The sequence below is a fragment of the Macaca fascicularis genome, chromosome 12 (assembly GCF_037993035.2).
Source record: "Macaca fascicularis isolate 582-1 chromosome 12, T2T-MFA8v1.1".
NCBI lineage: Eukaryota > Metazoa > Chordata > Mammalia > Primates > Cercopithecidae > Macaca > Macaca fascicularis.
In genome coordinates, this window is record NC_088386.1 from 9,279,601 (window position 1) to 9,302,748 (window position 23,148).

The window sequence follows — 23,148 nt, forward strand, 5'->3', positions numbered from 1 at the left end:
TTTAATTCCCTGGGGAGTTTTTCTTTTCTCCTGGAACCCTTCATTTTTAATGTATCGCATATTTTTCCAGAGGATGTGCAGAGCCAGGTTTGTGAATCCTTGAACCAGGAGACAGAAATGAGTAATAATTCAATGTTTCTTCAGCTGATTAAAGGCAAAGAAGACCTAAACACCTTCTTGTTCTTTCTATGACACCATGAAGAATGTCGGATTCAAATGCTTGTAACTGAAATGATTATATATGGTATTTAGGACTACACTTTACTAGCGATAAGCAGTACCAGGTAAAAGGTTTAAATACAATGCACAGAAGATCTTTTTCAATTAAGAAAATTGCTCTCATCAACTTCTTCCCATTAAAAGTTGAGGGAGGGAAAAAGGTGAGTCACATTGTGTCTGGATGAAGCTTAGACCACAGGGCCGTGCAAACACAAAGAATGAGAACCACTGGGCTGGAAAGGAAACACAGCTGGAAACTCAGTCTGTGAAGCTGCCTAAATAGCAGCTGTAGGGGATCACATTTGCATTCTGACAGGAAGTATGTTGCCATAATTTGGAGAAGATAAAGGAAGTGAGAATTACTGGTTCTTTGTGACTGCAGGTATGAGAGATAATTTTTTTTTAATACTGGAGGAATTCTGAGACTCCCCCATCCTCAGGGGTAGGCAGCCATCTGTTTTGCCCATGACTACAATGGTCCTCTATTAGAACTGGTATTTGCCTTATGCTTTCAGTTCAGGCAGGTTGGGTCAGGTTATGCCTCAGTAACAAACGGTCCCAAATCTCTGTGACTTTACAAATCAAGCATGCCCTTTTCCTTCACGATAAACATCAGTACAGTTCCACCAGGAGCACCAACATTAATGGGGATCCATCCCTGCATGTACTTGTATGACATGTTAGCAGAAAGGGCTGTTGGGAGTCATACACTGGCTCTCAAGCTTCCATCTGTAAGTAACACAGTTCACTTCCATTTCAATTTCATTTGCCAAAGTTAGTCACATGACCACACATAATTTCAAAAGGGGAAGAAAATTTATCTCTATCATATGCCTAGAAATAAGAGAACCGGAGCACATTATTTATCAACAGCCTCCAAACGTTAACTTAGGTTTGAGAAATAGACATTCTCACACTCAAATTGCAGCTCCAACAACAACTACTAGGCAGCCTGAAAAGTACTGAGAGAGAAAATGGGTCCCTAGAGAAGCTGTTTGCATTCTCTCTCTGATGGTTCATATTGATGGGCTGGGTTAAATTAAAAGAGGCAAAGCAGGAAAGACATTAGCTATCCCAATCTGTCCCATCCTTTAATCAATGCCAAATCCCTCCCTGCTGTGAAATGTTCTATGACTGTCTCAGGCTGCATTGTTCTCTCTTGTTCCTTCAGTTATCACCAATACCTAGCACATGGTCACACTTTGATAACAATGGGGGAAGTGAATGAATGCTTGTAAATCAATATTCTGGGGGAAAGAGTTCTTCCCCTCTATGCCACTCCACAAAGTGCCTAGGCCAAGGATGGGCACACAGTACAAAAACCATAACTCTCTAACAGTTGATTGACTAAAAACAATAATAAACACCAAATTGATGGATGTGAGCTGAGCCCCTGATGGTTCGCTCAAAGAATAGATGCCATTTCTATTAAAAGCACATTGCTTATTCCTCCCACTCAGCCTGGCCACACAGAGTGAGTTGGAAGACTGCTGAATATAAATGACATTTGGCTGGGTCCTTGTGAGGACAGTCATTAATATTGCTAACAGGTCCATGTGTTAAACTTGGCCCAACACGGGCACCAGATGCATCCTCCCAGGCAACCTGGGGGCCCTTCTGATGACTCCTCCAGGCCAGGCACACCGCATCTGCTTGCATTCAGGCAGCCTGGCCACTTGGCTCGAGACAGAGCATCCATGGCAAGAACGAACACTCTCCCAGCGAGGCTCTACTTCATGAAAAATGAAGGTAGCTGGGGAGGTTGAGTCCTGCTGGTGGATCTGGTCTACAGATGGTGTACTTCTTCTAATGACCAGGGACAGCCGATTGAAAGACCATCTAGGCCTACTTCTGCAGTCCCAGAGGAGTTAGATAAATTCAACAACGATTTATAATAATTGTATGCCTACTTTGTATCTAGCCCCGTGATCAGGAAAATGGGCAATCAGAGATTCAGAAGAAAGATGAACCAAGGCGTCCTTTGACAAAGATGTGATCTTAAAGTTGGACAGTGTGTAATGAGAGAAGGAAATAAATTCCTCACAAGGGTTAAACATTTTTTAATCCACTAAAGGATTCACAGACGTTAATTCTTTTAATATTTGCAATCATCCTATGAATAGACACTAATATCTCCATTTTCCAGATGAGGAAACCAAGGCTCAGAGGTGACACAGCTTCCCCCAAGGTCTGACACTTGATAGAGTCAAGATTTAAACCTCTGATTCTGAAGGCCATGTTATGAGATTGTACATTATATGTTGAGGGCTACTGAGTTCAAATAAGTCAGGCTCAGATCATGACGAATAATAAGAAACATTTCCAGAGTGCTCAATAGGCACCTTACAACTTTCTACGCCCATTCCGTGGAATAACTTGTTTATCTTATAGCAACCCCATCAGTTCGGTACTAACATACCCTCACTTTATAAATAAGGAAACATGCACAGAGAGTTTACATAATCAGCCCAAAGTCACACAATGAAGTGGAGAAGTAGGGATTTGAACCTAGGTGAGCAGAGTTTGTCTTCCTGCCCACTACACTGTATTAGTATTACAAGTAATAGTCACTTCCTTCCCTTAAGCCCCCCTCCCCCAAATATGACCAGACCATTAACTGAGAGGGTTATTTATTGTTTTTATCTATCTTGTCTCAAAATAAAAGTTTACAAACTTTTAGAGAACAATCTCCCCTGGCTTTAGTTTTCAAAACCTAGAGAAGGAGGGCTTTAAAGATTAGGTGTCGTCAGAGTTGATAGATAGATAGATAGATAGATAGATAGATAGATAGATAGATAGATGATTGATAGACAGATAGAAATAGATAGATAGATAGATAGATAGATAGATAGAGAGAGAGAGAGAGAGAGATAGATAGATAGATAGATAGATAGATAGATAGATAGATAGATAGATGATAGATAGATAGACAGATAGATGATTGAGAGACAGAAAGAGATAGATGATAGATAGATAGATAGATAGATAGATAGATAGATAGACAGATGATTGATAGATAGAGATAGATAGATAGATAGATAGATAGATAGATAGATAGATAGACAGATGATTGATAGAGATAGATAGATAGATAGATAGATAGATAGATAGATAGATAGATAGATGATTGATAGAGATAGATAGATAGATAGATAGTAGACAGATAGATGATTGATAGACAGATAGAGATAGATGATAGACAGATAGATAGATAGATAGATAGATAGATAGATAGATAGATAGATAGATGGACAGATAGATAGATGATTGATAGACAGAGATAGATGATAGATAGATAGATAGATAGATAGATAGATAGATAGATAGATAGACAGATAGATGATTGATAGATAGATAGATAGATAGAGAGAGAGAGAGAGAGAGAGAGATAGATAGATAGATAGATAGATAGATAGATAGATAGATAGATAGACAGATAGATGCATATAGATTTTTTTTTAAACTTCTGTCTAAGCCAGGAAGAGTGGAGGAGGGAATAGATCCCACAGGTGAAAGTGTTAGTTACTCTCCTCCTGAGAAAGGTGATAGGACTTCTGTTAGTAATATTGCATAGTAGAAAGGCTGCACATGAGGAGGTAAGGCTCCTAGCCTCATGAATAATCTCCTTGTACAAGTTTAATATAGAAACAGTAATGCAGTCAACTTCAAAAAACCAAGCAGATTTAGGCAACTGCATTCCTGCTGACCATTGCAGACAGGCCATAGGACCTGAACCAAGTGCTTTGGAATATGGTGGTGCTTACGGGTTCCAAAATGAATCTCAAGAGGGTGAGAGTTCTCCACAACAAAAAGATGTGAAATTTCTTTTCTACTTGGACAAATAGGGGCTTGGACTCAGATTTCATTTAATTTGAAACAAATAAAGAAATGGAAGGTTCTTAGATGTGAGTAAGGAAAGACCCTTTCGGTGTGTAGATATTATCCTGAAATTCTGCAGTTTTAATATTTAGTATAGTATTAGCTTGAATATCTGGGAAATGCTTCCTTTCTCTTTTCCCTAATTCACACACACACACACACACACACACACACACACACAATGGAAGAAAAGAATGGAGAGGAAGAAAAATAACAAAGGTAGAAAGATTTTTAGTGGCAGATGCAAAAATGAATATTAACTGTTTTTCCAAGTAATAGAATCAGATGTTTAGTTTAGCAGGAGACTGTTCTGTATCTAATTTTTCCATTAAGATTTTCATAGAGAGAGACCTGATAGCCATTTTTGCAATGAATATTGCCAAGGTGTACTTGCATGGTTGAAGGGGAGGAAAATGAATATGTGCATTTAAAATTTTTACGATTACATTTTTAGTAAAAGGAGGAGGATGACTGGAGTTTCACAACTGCTTTAATACAATTGGTTCCACTTAGAGGAGATGACATGTTGAAACGTGATGAGTAAAGATGTGCAGAATGCTTTCCCAGTAATTGGAATTCAAGCAACAGTAATACTGGGTATTGTTGGATCCTTTACAGCTTTAAGAAAAAGGTCTCCTTTCTTCGTTTCAGAAAAAAGTGTACATATTATAGGACATCATGACTTTATTCAACATTAAAAAGAGAAATTAAAAATTATTTCACCTGAGTGCATCTGCATTTGAATCAAGCATATGCTTAAGTTTATGCAACTTCTAATGCACAATTTCTTCTTCCAACTTTCTATTGCTATAAAATGGCAGGATTTTAGAGCTGAATGAGTAATTTTGTGTCAAATTCTCACTTTAGAAATGAGGAAATAAAGGCCTAGATAAGTAAGGTAATTTACCTATAGATACACAGTAAATTGATGGCAGAAATGGAACCAAGCTAAGAACTCCTGATTGTGCTTCTTGAATAGCCCATGATGGGAGGGTCTGAGGAGTGGGAAAGAGACTGTCAGGAGCCAAGGACCAGTTATTCTGGAGAAATATTAAGAACTGAATGAGAATAGCAGCTGGTAAAAGGCCATTGGCTGTAGCAAACAGATTACAGATGATGTCTATAGTCAGGACTTTTTTGGTCGTAAGGGGTAGAAAACCGTGTAAAACTAGCTTGAGCTAAAGGAAAAAATTATATCCTCATGTTACCAAGAAGTCTGGATTTAGAAGTTATTTCAAGTACACCTGGAGAGAGGTGCCCAAATGACTATCAATGCTTTTACTCGAGTTGTTTCTTAGCTTTCTGTATTGGTCTCATTCTTTCTTACAGGTAGCATCTTCCATGCAGTGAGAAAGAGGGCCACTTTGTCATCAGTATTTATGTTCTCCCACTTTGGCAACCTCAGTTGTAAAAGAAGGCCTGCCTTTCAATATTCAAACATTAACTGTGGGGCAGAACATTAATTTCTGCCCCACAGGTATGTGTTGGTAATTAACATATACCAACTCTATACTCAAGAAGTTGCTATTCTTGGCCCCAGGTGAATAACATTTCAACTCTATAGCTGGTGCAATACACAGATTTTATGAATCCCTGACCAACTGATTACATATGATAAGATTTATCTTAAACATAAGAGGATATGTAATTGGAAAAATCAGGCTAAACATTAAAACAATAGCTTGAGTCTTCCTTTAGTGACCAACGAGCATATATACACTTCTTCTCAAACATTTACTCTAACAAATTACAAGTATCTATGTACAATTAAAATCATATTCAACACTGCCCAAGGGGATATAGCCGAAAGTCAGTTCCAGATACTGCCTACTAATTTTATGTCATGACATATCAAGAATCATAAAAGAATTCATAATACAAAATGAATCATAAATGGATTCATGCCATGAAATGAGCTTTGAATCAAAGGAATATTCGTTGTGCCTGTATTTCTACTAAAATCCTATTTCAATATTCTGAGATCTATGAATAAAATAAATACTCAGTTTCATCATCTGAAACATACCAACTTAAAACTGACTGGAAAAATGTAATAATCTCAAACACTCCCACTTACAAAGCAGAGAAAAGGAAATATTATGGGGAGATCCTTGATCCATAGCACATGCCAAATTCTCCTGGAAACAAAGAATCCTATCTCTCTGCATTAGTTGGGGAATAAGAACCTTGGTCAGTCAATCTTGCTGTCCTACTTTCTATGCTCTGATATCGTTTCCTCCATGGTCATGCCAGGCAGAGACATAGAAACAAATTACGTTCTAGAAGTTCTATCACTTTAGAAGTCCATTTCCTGTAGGGACAATGGTAGGAATCTTTGGGTTGCCTTTGAAGTTGAGAAAACCTTCATCTCTAAAGCATGTTTCTCTGACAATAGAACAACTTTAAAACCCCAGTCAACTTCAAGGCTATCATATTCCTAAGGACTCCCAGTTACAAACACTGGGACATTTTTAAAGATATGATCCATGTATGTGGATCCCAACCTGGTACATTGTTTTTCTTGTAGCAATAGGCCTTGATGCTAGGCTGTAATGGATGCCATGGGGTACCTCCTAGAAACCCTGTCCATGTCTAAATCCCTCATTTCCCTACTTCTGGGAGTTTTAGCAGCCAGTAGCTTTCAGCTGAATTCTTTTTTGGAACTTGCCTTCAACTAAACAGCTGACTCTCACAATTTTTCCTCTTTCCTGGTTTAGAGGCACATTTGATGACTGGTCAATATAGGGGTATAGGCCCCCCTGTTCAACTTTAGACAACTCTGAAGGGCCAACCCAGCTCCATGACTTTATATAGAATTGACCAGTGTCAATACTGCTATAGCATCACTCTGCCCAATCTTGCTACCTTTATTCCTCCACAGGTGTGGATTCTGAAAGCATTCCTACTTTAAGCATTCTGCTTGTAAATTCCCATCTCAGTGTCTGCTTCCTGGGGAACCCAACCTACGACAGGCAGCACCAGGAGTCTAAGAGACAAAACTCTAAAATGAGATTATTGGAACTTAGTTAGATAACTTGCAGGCTGGCAGTCAATAAGGACCCCAGAAATGGTGACTGCTGGAGCACGGACATTCCTTGGCATATAACAGTAGAGTAGTTATTAAAACATTCCCCAGTATAACCAAGATTGCATACCAACAAAGGAGAAAGCATTGATACGTGCAATGTAAAAGATGACCGAGAAATATTTGAGAATTAATAATTATGAGCACTATGGAACTGGATGAATGTTGCTGTGCACAATGAACACTGTGAAGAGGGACAATGAAGGGCTGAAGGTGATTCATGTCCAACCAAAGACTAAGGTCAGAGGGTCTTCTCAGAAGCATAGAGAGAGTCTCATGCCCTGCAATGGGAGAAAAGAAAAAGCGGAGGCTGGAGCCCAAGACTGAATTGTAACAGTAACAGAGCTCAAAAGAAGGTTGAATGTTGCACCTTAAGAGGTCTGCTATGACAGAGTCAGGCTTCTACTGGAAAGGGGTGGACTTTGGAATAACCAAAAGCTGCCAAATTTTAGTGAGGCCTTCTCTCAGTCAGTCAGCCTTCTCTCACCAGAGGAGCCAACTTGTAGGATATACATACATACATCATTGTGTGTGTGTTTGTGTGTTCACACAGAGACACATGCATATGCATATATGTATATGTGTATGTGTTAATATACCTATGATTTGTTATAAGGAATTGGCTTACACAGTTGTGGGGGCTGGCTAAGCAAGTCTCAAATCCATAGTGCAAGCAATCAAGAAAAGAAGGCTGGAAATTCTTTGACAGAAACCAAAGCTGCTGTCCCCAGGTAAACTTTCTTCTTCCTTAGGGAAACCTTAGCTCTGCTGTTAAGGTCTTTTACGTGATTACAATCAGGCCCACCCACCCAGATTACTTTGTGTAATTTCCTCGACTTAAAGACAACAAATTGCAGCTATTAATCACATCTACAAAATACATTCATAACAACATCTAGATTACGATTCGGTTGCATAATTAAGGACTTGAGCTTGGCAGAGGGGACACATAACGCTGACCCTCCTAGGTCTAGAGCGGGAAAGGGCTCTGCATCAGCTCCAGGCTGTGGTTCCTCATATTCATGAGTTCATAGCTTCAGTGTAGCAAAAAGAGCACTGCTTACCTGAGTCTCTGCCTAGGGTCTCATATAGCTGTAATCAGGGAGTTGTCCACTGGAGGGAAAGATGCAGTGTGATATTATGGTGAGACCCAAGAGGAGAATCACATCATGGATGAAACCAAGGAGTGGAAGTAAGAGAGGCTACTTTTACCGTAATTCCGAATTTCCCACTTGGCGAACCTGGACCTCCCATTTCCAAACCTTGTTTAGACGTTTTGATTCCTAGACGGAAAACAATTCTACCAAGTGAAACAGCTGAGTCCCGCTATCCCAAGTGACAGCTGCTGCTTGGTCACTTCTGACTCTACTCTTTTTGCCAAGAGACCAGCAGATGAAGGAATCAACATCCTGGCAGGACAAATTATTCTGATCATCAGAAGGTTGTTCATCTACCACAAAGATGGGAAGAGCATGTGTATTCCCCAGATGAACCAATGGGTGTCTTTTGGTGACCCTCTTTCCTCAATATCTTTCAGAATTTTCCTAAATTGTACTAAGAAGCAAATTGTTTATACTCTGCATCAACCAATCATTAGAAATGAGATTCTGAGAAGTGGGCAGGACTTCTTTGGCCAAAGGGGCTTTTTCAGCTAATGGCAAGTCCCAGAGAAGGCTCCAGTGGAACTTGTTGGCAATTAACACTTGCAAAAGCTGGAAAAACTAGTGGGGTACCTGAAGTTATAATTAATTTAAGTTTTTAAATTACTGTTATAAATTTTATTATTATATCACCTAATCTTTTAGTAACTTTTTTGTTATAAACACTGTCTCCCATTCTATTCATTACATTATTTTTACTTGAATCTGGAAGACTTATGACTGCTTCAGACAAACAGAGTAAGGTAGAAGTGAAGCTACGTGTCTTCCATAGCTGGGTCAGAATAGGTCATTCAGCTTCCTGTTGATCCTCTTGGGCAGTTACTCCGGGGAAAGCTGGCTGTTGTGTAAGAAGTCCACCTACCTTGAGACTACCTTGCCAGAGAGGTCACATTTGACAGCCCATTTGACAGAAACAGCTGAGTTCTCACCTGATAGCCAGGAAAACCACCAACCATGCGCATACAACATCTTGAACATACAGCCAAGCCAGGTTTTCTGATAATGATTTCTAGCTGATGTCTAAATACAGCTGCCTAGAAGGACCAAATACAAACCATCCAGCTAGGGCCTTCTCAAGTTCATGAGCCACAAAATTTTAAGAATAATAAAATGATTGTTGTGCACAACTCAGTTCTGAGGACAAGCTGGAAGGGTCCTAAGGAGACTCTTAGTGGAAATATGATGGGACTCGAGAAGGTTGTTGGAGAAGAACTAAAGGAAGACATTGAAAGCTGAGGAGTATCTTGATCCTGACACTACCATGTTGGAGAGGTTCTAGGGAGGTATTCTGAGTAACATTCTTCACTGAATTCTCAGACGACTGCCAGCATCAACTCCTAAATATGTCTGTGGGCCTTCATAATGCCCAAGAATTCTGTGTAATATAACTTCTATATAGGAAAGCTTTTGAACTTGAACTTTTCTTTTGATAACCAGCCATTTTACTATTTATATTTGTTATGTTAAGTTTTCACATTAGAAAGTCAACATCTTAAAAACTGATAGGTTTTTTAATTATTCAAATATTTCATTTTTCTTGTTGCATTGACTAGAAGAGCTAGTGTTAAATAAAAGTGGGCACAACAGATACTCTTGTCTTCTCCAACAGTAATGGCTTAATAAGCTTAAGTTCTTAAAAAAGCTTTATTAACAATAATAATAAGAGCTATTGTGGATTACTGTTGGGTGTTATACGCATAATAATGTCATGTCATAGTTCTTAAGAGTGCAGATTCAAAAGCCAGACTTATTGGATTCTAATTCCATCTCTGCTCTTCGTGATGTAGGGCAAGTCATTTTACTAGTCTTTGCTTTAGTTTCCTCATCTATAAAGTAGGAATAACAATGGTCTACTTACCTCTTTGGGTTGCTGTGGGGATTAAATGAATGGGTAAAATTAGCATCACTTAATGCAATGCCTGATCCACAGTAAGTGCTGTGTAGGTGTCTGTTATTATTAACCTTTATCAAGTGTCTTCTATGTCCAATTTACTGCCATATGCAAGGTTTACAACCTTTCTGTGAAGTATATACTATTTTCTTAATATTTCAGGGAAGGAATCTGCAGCTCCAAATACTCGTATAACTTGCCTCGTTGCTTAACTGTAAATGACAGAGCAAGCTTTTGAACTCAAATCCATTTAACTTTCTTTCTTTCTCTTTTTTTTTTTTTTTTTTTTTTTTTTTTTTTGAGATGGGGTCTTGCTCTGTCACCCAGGCTGGAATGTAGTGACATGATGTCGACTCACTGCAGTCTCTGCCTCCGGGTTCCAATGATTCTCCTGCCTCAGCCTCTTGGGTAGCTGGGATTACAGGCTCATGCCACCACAGCTGGCTAATTTTTGTATTTTTAGTAGAGACAGTGTTTCACTATGTTGGCCAGGCTCGTCTCGAACTCCAGACCTCAGGAGATCCACCAGCCTTGGCCTCCCAAAGTGTTGGAATTACAGGCATGGGCCACTGCGCCCAGCCCCATCTAACTTTCAAGTTCGTATTTTCCCTCAGTGGTATGATATGCTTCTAGCTCCATGGCAAGTACTTTGCAAAAGCAAAGAGAAATATTATACATAGTTCCTTCCCTTATGGGTCTTAAAACTCCAGGAGTCAGTTAGGACTGCCAGTAAAGCACTCAGTTTGCTGGATCACTGGAGAGGAGGAGAGAGGAGCAGCCATGAAGAACTTGGCTCCATTATAAGTTCTAAATTTTGAATGTCAAGGAAAGCAGCTGCCCTGGATTTCCCTGAAGAGCAGTGAGCTGTCAGATGCTGAGATTCCATCAGACAAAGAGCCCAGGTTATCTCCCTGCAGGGATCTGATATTTGACCTCACTTTGCTTTTATTCGGAAGTCATAATGAAAGGTTGAGATGAGGATAGCCAAAAAAATGTCTGGCATGGAAGGTTGGTTCCCCTGAATAAATTGCAATGATTAGGAAATGAACATATTTGGAGACTTTGAAATAACGTTTCCATTTTAATAGTGCTTTATTGCAAACTGGCTGTCTTCAACCTTGACCTTCCTTATGACATTCAATTCCATATTTTCAACTGTTTCCTGGATGGCCCTATAGATAAGAACAATAAAATCCTCTGAATTAAAATAATCCAAGTAAAACTAAAGTTATCATCCAAGTTTACCTTCCCACCTATACTTCATTGTCATTGATATTGTCATTCATCTTATTGTGCATGCTTGCCACTTAGAAATTATCCTCGACCCTCTGACCCTCTCCTTCAAGATAAACACTAGGTTCTATTGAATTTTTCTCGTTTCTCTCTCTCTTCCTCTCTCTCTCTCTCTTTCTGACTTAAGTACAACTATCTCAATAGTTTACACCTACATGGGCACATGGTCCAATCACTATTTTCTAATAAAATCCCCCTTTCATTTCAAATCCCTTCTACCCAGTATGTCAAAACAAATCATTCAAAAATCCCCTTGAGTAGGGAAAGAGAAAATTAGCAACTTTATATAGTAAAGAACTTTGGCACACTCTATCTTAACCATGTGATAAAGGTTCACATCACCAGATATGTCACGTGAATATCGTGACCCCATCATGTAAGGTGACCGGAAGGGCCCTGGAGTTTAACCCCAGTGTAATCATGAGAAAACAACATCAGACTCACCCAGGTTGGGAGAAATTCTAGTGGACATTTGGCCAGCACACCTTAAGACTGTTAAGGTCATTAAGAAAAAAAGGGAAATGCTGGGAAACTGTCACAGACCAGAGGAAACTGGGAGGAATGATAATTAAATGCAATGTGGTACCCTGGGTTTGATCCTGGAGTAGAGAAAAGGCATTCATGGGAAAGCAAGAGATATGCAAATGGCTGGAGTTTGCAGCAATGTACCAATGCTCATTTCTTAGTTTTGGCCAGGTACCAATGAGGAAAACCAGGAGAGGGGTATATACAAAGTCTCTTTATAACTTTCTTGTAAATATAAAACTATTCTGAAATTAAAAGTTTATTTAAAAAATGCTCTGTGTGCAAAAACTTTCATTAGAGCCCCACTGTTCATCAAGTCCACGTGTAGAATCCTGCTGTCTTTGGCTCACTACTGCCTTCTTCAGTCATCTCTGTAGGCAGAATGCCATTCCCAAAGACGTTCACACCCTAATCTCCAGAAACTATTAGTACATTACCTTTCATGGTTCTGTTAAGGTTATTGGTCTTGAGATTGGGAAATTTTTTTTTTTTTTTTTGAGACAGAGTCTTGCTCTGTCGCCCAGGCTGGAGTGCAGTGGCCAGATCTCAGCTCACTGCAAGCTCCGCCTCCCGGGTTCACGCCATTCTCCTGCCTCAGCCTCCTGAGTAGCTGGGACTACAGGTGCCGCCACCACGCCCGGCTAATTTTTTTGTATTTTTTTAGTAGAGGCGGGGTTTCACCGTGTTAGCCAGGATGGTCTCGATCTCCTGACCTCGTGATCTGCCCGCCTCGGAAATTATTTTAAACCATGTGTGTAGGCCCAATCTAATCATATGAGCCCCTGAAAAGCAGAAAACGTTGTTTTGTCTAGAGACAGAAGAGATGTGGCAGAAGGGGAAGTAGGAGAGATTCCAAGCATGAGAAGGATTTGGAGTGCTGTTGCTGCCTCTGAAATGCAGGACCAGAGAGAGGCCACAAAGCTGAGAGCAGGCCCCAGCCGACCGCCAGCAAGGAGAAGAGGAGCTCAGTCCTATAGCTGCAACGAAATGTTTTCTGCCTATAACCTGGCTGAACTTGGAAAGCTATTTCTTCCCAGGACCACTCCATAACAGCCCCCGCCAACCAATATCTTCACTTCAGCTTTGTGACACCTGGAGAAGAGGAATCAGCCAAGCCAACCTGGACGTCTGACCTAAAGAAGCATGAGATAATAAATGTGTGTTGTTTTAAGTTGCTAAGGTGGTAGTAATTTGTTATAGCAGCAATAGAAAAAGTTAATTCGTCCTGTATATTTTTTCTTTTTAGTCCAGTGCAGTCTTTTTTCATCCTGCTTTTTACTGTCTCTGCCATTCACTCGGTATGTGGGGGAGTTTGCCTTTTATTGTTTTTCTCAACATGAATGCATCATTTTCCCAACTAGGTTATAATTCCTTTGAGGACTATGGTCTTGCCTTGTTCATAACTCTGTGTGTGTGTGTGTGTGTGTGTGTGTGTGTGTATTTCCAGCTGCTTACTGTTCCATTTGAGACTTCCTGATCCTGCCTGCCCGCATCTATCTTTCAGGCTTTTCACCCATCAGTCTCTGACACCTACCCTGGATTTCAGTCTACACTTGGTAAATATTTGTTGTATATAAAACACCAGTGTCCAATGTCCTAATCATAGTTGTTCAATAACGTGGTGATGATGACAGTGGTGAAGAAGTAGAATGAAGAGAGAGAAAATAGTATCAGATTCTGAGATAAGAGAATACGCAAAAATATTATGAGTCATGACAGATATTCCTCAAAAATAGTGATTTTCAAGCTGGTCAATTGCCCCAGGAGATAGTTGGCAATGTCTTGAGACATTTGTTATTGTCATCGTGGGGGAGGGAGATGTCAACTGACCACTAGTGAGTAGAAGCCAGAGATGCTGCTTTAACATCATATGGTTCACAGAACAGCCCCTACAACAAGGAAGTATCCAACCCAAAACACCAACAGTGTCCTCGTGGGAAACCCTGTTCTAAAACCACACTGCTCAGCTATGCATAAGAGGTAAGGTAAGGTTCCTGCTGTACTTTGGAATATAAGCAAGAACTGGAACAATTGAATAATCCACAGGCTCAGTCCTTAGGGAGGCTGTAATTACCTATGAACAATAGCATTTATTCTACACTTCCGTGAATGTCTCTGCCATGTCTAAATATGTTTATCTGTCCATGCCTAGAATTAAAATATTTTCTTGAGCTATAAATTAGCATTGGTGCCTCTCTGTAAGCCAGCTAACCCCAGAGATGAGGTTATGTCCACAGATGCTACAGGAAAAACCAGTTCTCAGCACATGATCTAATTAACAGCTAAGCCTGCCGTCCACCTAGCACTCCTATGTGGTACGTCCACTCTTTCGAGGAGAGCCCTCATTTTCACAAACGCTCACATTCAACTCTTATCATATTTATCTTGTCAAGTTATGAAAAATTGTTGAAAAGTCATTTTGTACATTTTGGGCATTTGAGCCTGAGAGAAAACGCTGAAGCCCAGTCAAGGGTCCATTCGCCACACGCCACTTCACCAGAGGGAAGGAAGCATCTGCCAAAGACTGGTTTTCTCTCAAAATTTTCAAATAAATAATTTCTCCTAAACCTTCCCAGACTCCAATGTATCACTTTTCAAGCTGCTTGAAAGCTAAGACATCTAAACAGGAGAAATTTAGTTAAGGAAAAAAATGTAGCTTTCAAGCTCAGAAGCTGGGAAACTGCTTTCACATGAGAAGTTCAATTTAATCTGAAAGGAAGACAGATCTATCAATGTCCACTCGACTTGTTCCAAAACCTGAGGGACATTCAGTTTCCTCCTAGTGGAATCTATGTATTAGATGTTATTTGGGTCTTTCTGTTCCTGAAACACTTACTTTAAGGTGTACCATGTAATTGAATTTGGCTTTTATTTTCTCTTAGTCTGCATGTGTCTACATTTTTCAAATGCTCCTTAGATTTTTAGCTACAGGTAAAATTTCTCCAAAATGAGTAGGTGATTTATGTCCACATGCAACAACATTCAGTAAAACCAGGGAACCAGGCCAGAGTTCTCCAGTGGACTATAAGGAGTTTATCTGCTTCTGATTCAGTGGCTCTTTCCTTTTATTATGGGCTGCTGGAAACTGCTCTAGTGGAGTCTCTCATCAATGCCCAGCCATGTTTAGGGGATAAGAGTCGGACAGAAACACATTTCAGGGAGAAGTAATTTTATTGGCGTTTTACAAAAAGACCAGCTTTAATAGCCAAGCCTGAGTCTAACAATTTCTATTAAAGATATCAGGCTATGTAAGATCATAACTTGGACCCTTCCAGTTGATGAAGGAATCTAGCAAACCTCATACAAGCATGAGACACTCGACCGTCTCTTACTCCACTGAAAGAAAGCAACTTCCTTTTGTCAAACACTCGCACTTACTAAGTACTGCACACCGATGGTCACTTGTAACTCCATTTTGCAGGTAAAGGAACTGAGGTTCAAAGAGTTTTAGTAACTTCACCAAGGTGGTAGAGAGAGGAATTAGGATTTGAACTAGAATGTGCCATGCTCCAAAGCCCTCGGTTTATTTCCCCCATACACGGACTGATGAACCCTGGAGTGCCAACCGCAGCACTCACACCAGCAACAGCACTGGATGTCAAGAAAGGTAGAGAAACACAGGCCTTGATCTATAAGTGCAAGCATCCAAGAGTATAAAGGGCTTTTTTTTTTTTGGTTTGTCTGTTTATAGTTTTGGGGACTCTTTCCTCAGTGGAGAATAGAGATGCACCATGAGTTAGCAACCTCTCAGTCAGCCAGGCCTGCATCAAGCATTGGCCCTTTCCCTACCTGTGTCCAGAGTGACCTTGAGCAGGTGATCGAAACTCCCCAAACCTCACTGTCTTCATTTCCCAAATAATGACAATAATAATAACTCTGGCCATGCATATTGTTTGAAAGCATCAAATAAAATACCGCCCCGAGTGATCCTTGAACATGTCAAAAAGTATGGAGGTGTTCTTAACCGTGTCCCCTCCCTCTCTATATAATAAGCTAAGACTGAAAGCTTAGCTAGAGTCTTACAAGGCCAGAAACCCAGCTGATTCCTCTGGGTTTCTTAATCAGCTACTGTGGCTGGCAAAGTCTTCTTAAGAAGCCCCGGAAAACCCAAATCTCAATAGAGAATCACATTTTCACTCTACACTTCCTTTATCCTTACAGGAATTAGCATGAGTTTAAAACAGAAATGCACACTCAAGACAAACAAAATGCACTGTGACTTGAGCATATGCAGAATGTCAGCAAGGGAGCCAGCATGGGAGGAGACATCCTCCCATTTTGTGAGACAGCTGTGGCTCACCTTTCCCTCTATGAAAAGCCAGACCCTGTGGCTTTTCTGCAGGATTACTAGAACCTCAATGAGCCCGTGATAGATCTGACTTTCAGAATACTTTAGCAGGCTCTGTGCCTCAGACACACCATGCTCATCTCCTGTCCCCGCTGACATGTTTATTTCAGATGGCAGCCAAGTTCATGGAGGGTCTGGCTAAGAATATCCGGGACTCTGCCTCCTTCACTCTTCTTTTCATGAGTTTTTTCAGAGATCCAGAAAGTTTGTTAGAACAGCTCCTTGTTTTCTGGCAAGCAAATTATGCCAAATCCTCTTAATAAAATGAGAGTTCACACTGTGGTCAGCAGCCTCCAAGGTGGCCCCAGAGAGCCTCACCTCCCAGAACTCACATTCTCGTGCACTCGCTTTCCTTTAGGTTTGAACTGGACTTACTGACTTGCCTCTAATTCGTAATACGTGACAGAAATTATAAGGTGTCATTGCTGAGATTAGGTTTATGTTACAAAGACTGTGGCTTTATCTAGGGGCACGCCCCCACTCTTTCCCTCTTACTCCCTTTGATAGAGGCCAATCCCCATGTGTGAGCTGCCCTTGCAGAAGTCCATGTGGTAAGGAACTAAGTGACGCCTTTGGTCAATAGCCATTGAAGGACTGAGGCCCTCCATCCAGCAGCACATGAGGACCCGAATGCTTCCACAAACCCCTGAGTCCAGCAGCACATGAGGAGCTGAATGCTTCTCACAATACCTTGAGTGAGCTTGGAAGCGGATCTGCCCCAAGTCCGGCTCTCGCGTGACATCACAGTGCCCACCAGCACTGTGATTGCCACCTTGTGAGACACCCTGGGTCAGACGCCCTGAAACCAGCTGTGCCTAGATTTCTGACCCACAGAAACTGCAAGATGACAAATGTTTGTTATTTTAAGCCCCTGAGTGTTAGAACAATTTGTTACACAGCAATAGAAAATGAATACACTATTCTTAGCATATATTCCCAAGGTCTAACTTGACAAAGCAAAAGAACCTCCTTCAAATAAGTTCTTCCCCAACCCCAGAGAACAACTCTGAATACGAACGAGCATATCTCCGTCATCAGGTCTAGTGTACCTGTTTTCTGAGGCAGGTATAATACAACAGTAAAGAGGCCAGACTTCTGGGTTTCAAGACTCACTCCACTAACTTCTTCACTTCAAGTGAGTTATGTAGCATTTCCGTGCTTCATATATATAATAGGAATGATAATCATACCCTTTACATTGAATTATGTCAGTATTATATGAGTTTATGTTTGTATTCTCAGCATGTAACACAGTTTCCATTATATAGTAAAGGTAAAATACATTTTCTCATGAGTGAATAGGTATGACTTAATCTTTTTATCCATCTAACTATACTGCAACCTGTTTGAGGCCATGGATCACGCCTCATGTTGTTATTTATTTCATCACATCCCAACACGCTATGTACAGGAAGGTAGCTCAGGAAATATTTTTGACTGCTTTGACACAGAATAATATTGATCCATTAAAAGTTAATTTGTTGCATATTCTTATTTGAATTCTTTTTGCTGTGGATACATACATAATTTATCCTTCCCAAGTCTACCATCCATTTGAATTTTTGGTAATCTGTAGATTTTATAAAGTGTCTAATTTTCTACTCAATTTCCTTCAACCAACATGAATTAAATGTGTTTCTTCTTTTTTCTTGCAATGAAATCAATCAAGATCCAGATGTACTTAGTTTACAGCTAAGACTTTGAGTATTGACAGTGAACATGAAAACTCTTTAGATGAGAGAATTTATAAGAGCTGCAGTTCTGATACTTCTCTGTAAGAAACATCATTAGGGAAGCCAGTAATTCATCAGCAGAGAATCCCCAGGGAAGCAGAGCAAGGATGGCTTCGTGCACCACGATTTTCACTGCCAAATTTCAAACAGGGCTGTCCTAAACCTTGCCTGCTGCTTCCTGTACTCACCACACTGATTGGTAATCACTGACCTACTTAGCTGTATGTTTCCTCATGCAGCTGGCACCCAGATGGGTAGCATCTTGTTACCTGAGAATTTGCTAAAAATGAAAATAACTGAGTTCTACCACAGACATAGTGAATCAACAACTCAGGCTTTGGCCAGAACTTTATGTTTCAACAAAATCTCCAGTTGATTCTGATGTAGCCTAAAGTTTAAGAACCACATTGCTATTGAGCCTAAATTCTTTGAAGGCAGTGCTCATGGATTATTTAAACTGATATTTCTAATGTCCAGTGCTTGACCTAAAGTAAGAATTCCAAACATGTTTATGAAAGAGTGAGGAGGATCAAAGTTTTTGCTTTTGAACCTTTTGAGTTTCTGTATGACTCCTTCGGGTCATCTAGGAAGATGGGATTATGAGCTGTCAGGGTCCATATAACAACATAAAGTAAATGTCCAGGAAAGACCCGTGACTGAAAAAGTCATGCTACTCACCCTTCAAGTCCCACTCGAAGTCGTACCTGCTTTGCAGATCTTTCTAACCTAAGCCCCATGTCCTATGATCCTCCTGTCTGCGTCCATTCTTTATCATTTAAGTGACCATATCCTAACTGAATATTGACCATCATTACTCATTTTTATACCTTCGATAGCTAGCACACTTTTTAGAACAGTGTTAATGCAGAACAAATCTTTCCTCATTAATAAGGATTTGTGGCATGCGTATGTTAATGTTGAATTAAATCGGTGTTGAAATTATTAGCAAAGCTATTACTATCAGACTTAGTCCTGAAGACAAGTCAGGTCTTGGTAATTTTACACCTTACATTATTTTCAAACAGATCAGGGTACAGTCCAGGAGCCAGGTTTTCTTGGGCACTTCCTTCTTTTAATGTTGTTGTTTGTTCTCTCCCTGCTATTTCTTGACCAGGGAAATGTCTTCAATGTCATTTCTTTTGAGATCTTGCTCAAAATTGTCATTGGAGATGTTAGTTGTCAATGAATGCAAAAAGTTGATAAGTTTTAGCTTTTTTTTTTTTTTTGATATGTTGGCTTTAGAAAGTCAAAATTCTAAGACTAAAAGACCTTCAAGAGAGAAATTAATAAAAATCACCATTTCTTTCTTTCACTAATAAACACTTACTTAGCATCAACTGCTAGGCATTATCTTAGGTGTCTGGGATATCTTACTGAATAAACAATGACGTCTGCCCTGAAGGAGCTAAAATTCAGTTCTGCATGTAGGGGGAGACACTGGAGGAGGCAGACAATGAACACAAATACAGAAATAAGTATGTAAAATGTCCTATTAGAAGGTGGTGTGTGCTATGGGGAAAACAGAGCAAAGGGAGTTGGGCAATGATGCTGAAATGATGGCTGGTAAGTGGATTTGCAGGTCAAAGCTGGGGATTGTTCCCAGAAGACTCTCAACATCCATTATTTTACCTTTTCCATGTTCACCTCTTTTATTATTCTATCAAGCCTCAAAGCTTCAAATGTAATTTACATGCAAATGACTCTACAATTTTATACTTCCAGTCTAGAGCTCCTCCACATACCACTGATGTACACATCCAACTGCCTTCTTGGCATCTTTATTTGGGTATCTAACAGGCATCTCCAACTCTATTTTCAAGAGTATCTTCTATTCCAACACCACCCCCTCACCCCCATAGACAAATTATGTTGTCCCACAGTTTTTCCATCTCCATTAATGGAAACTCCAACCTTTAAGTTGCTCAAGCCAAAATCCTTGGAGTCTTCCTTAACACCCCTCTCTTCTAATAATCTCTTATCAGACAGCAAATCCTGTCACCTCTACCTTCAGAAATCCACCCAGCATCTAATCCTCATCACTGCCCTGTGGTCTAGGCCCGCATCCATTCTTGGATTATCTTGGATAATGTTTGCATGATCACAATTGTCTCCTGAGATTAATTTACTTTTATTCACAGCACAGTCTGTTCATAACATAGCAACAAAAGTGAGCCAGTTACTTCCACATGAGGCCATGTCCTGCCCCTGATGCAGCCTCTCCATCGTGGGCTCCCCATCTCCCTACTCTCAAAAGCCAAATGCTTCACTCCAGCCCATGATGCCCTCCAGAATCTGGTTCCCATGGTCTCCAAGGAGATTCCATCCCTTTCTACTTTCCACCTCACTCCTCTTGGTACTGGTGGAAGGTATCCAAGTTACCAGTGGTGAATCCATATGGGCGTGCAGCAACCTCAATTCTTGCCTCCTCAGAAGAAAGAATTTAACTGAGGGGCACAAGGCAGAAAAAGAGATGGAGGCAAGTTTCAGAGCAGGAGTGGAAGTTTATTTAAAAAGGCTTTAGAACAGGAAAGAAAGAAAAGTGCATTTGGAAGGGACCCAAGCAGGCATCTGAATGTCAAGTGTAATGTTGAACCTTTGATTCTAGGACTTTATAGGCTGGCCCCTTTCTCATGATTCTCCCCTTAACGTGGGCTGCCTGCATGTGCAGTGCCCTCCTTACCCTTGGGAGATGAGCATGCACCCTGCGTTTGGGAAGTTGTGCGTGAACTCATCTTCGGCTTTCTTCCCTTTTCCAGTAGAGTGCCCCGAAAGGTCATACTCCGCCATTTTGCCTTTTAATGCGCCAGTCCGGGAAGTTGTCTCTCCCTGGCAACTGCACTCAATTAACACTTCAGTGCAACAGGTGTGCACTATCAAGATATGGCCTCTCCCTGGCGCCAGCTGCCAATTTAACACTTTTAGAGAGGCAACGTGATAATTGCCAAACCACCACCAGACATTCCTAGTGGGTGGGGGAAGAGCCCTATCCTGCCCCACTCATGCCTAACTACCTGTAACAGTCTTTCTCTCAACACTAGTTTCTTCTTCGTAGTCTTTCAACATTCCAGGCACAACCCACTTCCTACCTCAAGGTTTTTACACTTGCTGTCCCCTCTACCAGGTATATTTTCCCCCCTGATACCCAAATGTCTCATTTCCTTACCTATTCCTGGCCTTCCCTTTCATGTTGCCCTTATTAAACATGAGACCTCCTCTGAGCACCCTAAAGAACTGTAACTTTCACCTCCCAATACCGTCTGCCTTAATTTTCTCCATATCACTTATTGTCATCTGACATATGGCACATTTACTTACTAATTTATTGGTTATCACATCATTGCCAGAATGTAAGCTACATAAGGGCAGCCCTTTTGTCTAAATTATTTACTGCTGAGCCTCAGTGGCTACAAGAGCACATGAGTATTCCCTTCACCTTTGGTGCTCCAATCATTTGTCCTGGAACTCATACAGCATTAGGAAGTGAAAAGCATGTAGTTTCTATCATTTAATCTCCATGACTACCCTGTGAAGTAGGTACCCATGTTACCCCTGGGAAAACTGAGGCTTAGAAAAGTACAGTGACTTGTCCAAGGTGACATATCTTCTACCCGTTAGACCTAAAATTTGGATTAATACTCCAAATCTTATGTTAAGGGACGTGGCCTTATAGTTACCATGGTTTCTAGTTTCTGTATTTGGTGCCTTGACGACCTTAGAGAAAGTGTCCTACCCAGGGCTAACTAATTCCTAGAAAGAGTGAACAGCTTACCTGGAAGCCTGCCTTTCATATGCAAACCAACAACCTCATGTGTTGGGGTCTTACACTCTAGGTCATTATCCCCTGTAAAATTATTTAAACTAGTCAATCCTAAACCAGCTGACCTTGCCTCACTTTTTCGTTCTAAAGGAAACCAGAATAAGTGCTCTTACCTGAATTTTCCCCTTGACCCATCTGCTTCCTGACCTACAGTGTGCTCCCCCAAGTGGCACTGACTGGCATGTTCTACTTCTTCCTCTTGGGAACAAACTGTATTTTCAGTGGCAGTAGTCTTCTGATCTGTTGGCCTCACCATACTTGAAGAATAATAAACCTACATTTTAAACCATGCCTGGGTGATAAAGGATCTGGAAATCTTGTCCTAATGGGAAGCTTAAAATAACTGAGAGGAAAGAGGCTATATCTCAAGTATATACTTAATCCTTTCCTGGAAATAGAGTATGTATGGGAAGATCTTGGAAGCCCATTGATAGAGATATTAGAAATTCAGATAGTAAAAGGGGCTGAGAAAGAAGTGATATAGGCATGGAAAACAAGGGCATCCTTTACAAGGTCACGGGCATATGAGAGAAGGTGAAAGGAAATCACATTTATCAAGCGCCCAGTGTACGTTGCCATGTATTGTACTAAAAAGTTACCCATTATGTTAGTCAATTCCCATAAAAACCCTGAGAAGCAAGTATTATCATTGTCATTTTATAGAAACTGAAACTAAGACTTAAATAATTTAGGAAACTTGCTCAAGTTTATAAAGCTAGGCAGAGGCCACTAGGAATATATTTGATTTCAACATCAATGCTTTTCCTTTCACCCCACTGAGGTCCAAGGCCTACAGCTGAACAAGAGGTCAGCTGGTATTATTAACAACATTAATCTAAGTTTTGCTTTCTTCTGATTTCTTTTTTTTTTTTTTTTAATAAAAAATGTGCTTCTATCCATTCTTTTATCCCTGAGTTTCCTGGGATTCTCTTATCGTCAAGAAATCCAAAACTTATCTCTTTGCCTCAGTCATTTCTATATAAACACCTTATCATTGCTTTTCTCTCTGTTAATAGACCTAAGCTTCCACACCACACTGTGGAATTGATAGCCATAGTTAGCTGGGAACTGTCTTAAAAGAAAGTTTCTTTTGACAAATTAGATTGCAGTGATTCATTAGGTCCTCCTGTGAAGCTGCTGCCACCACCCTCCTTCCTGACGTAGATAAAACTCAGTAGTTTAATGTAAAACTGCTTCC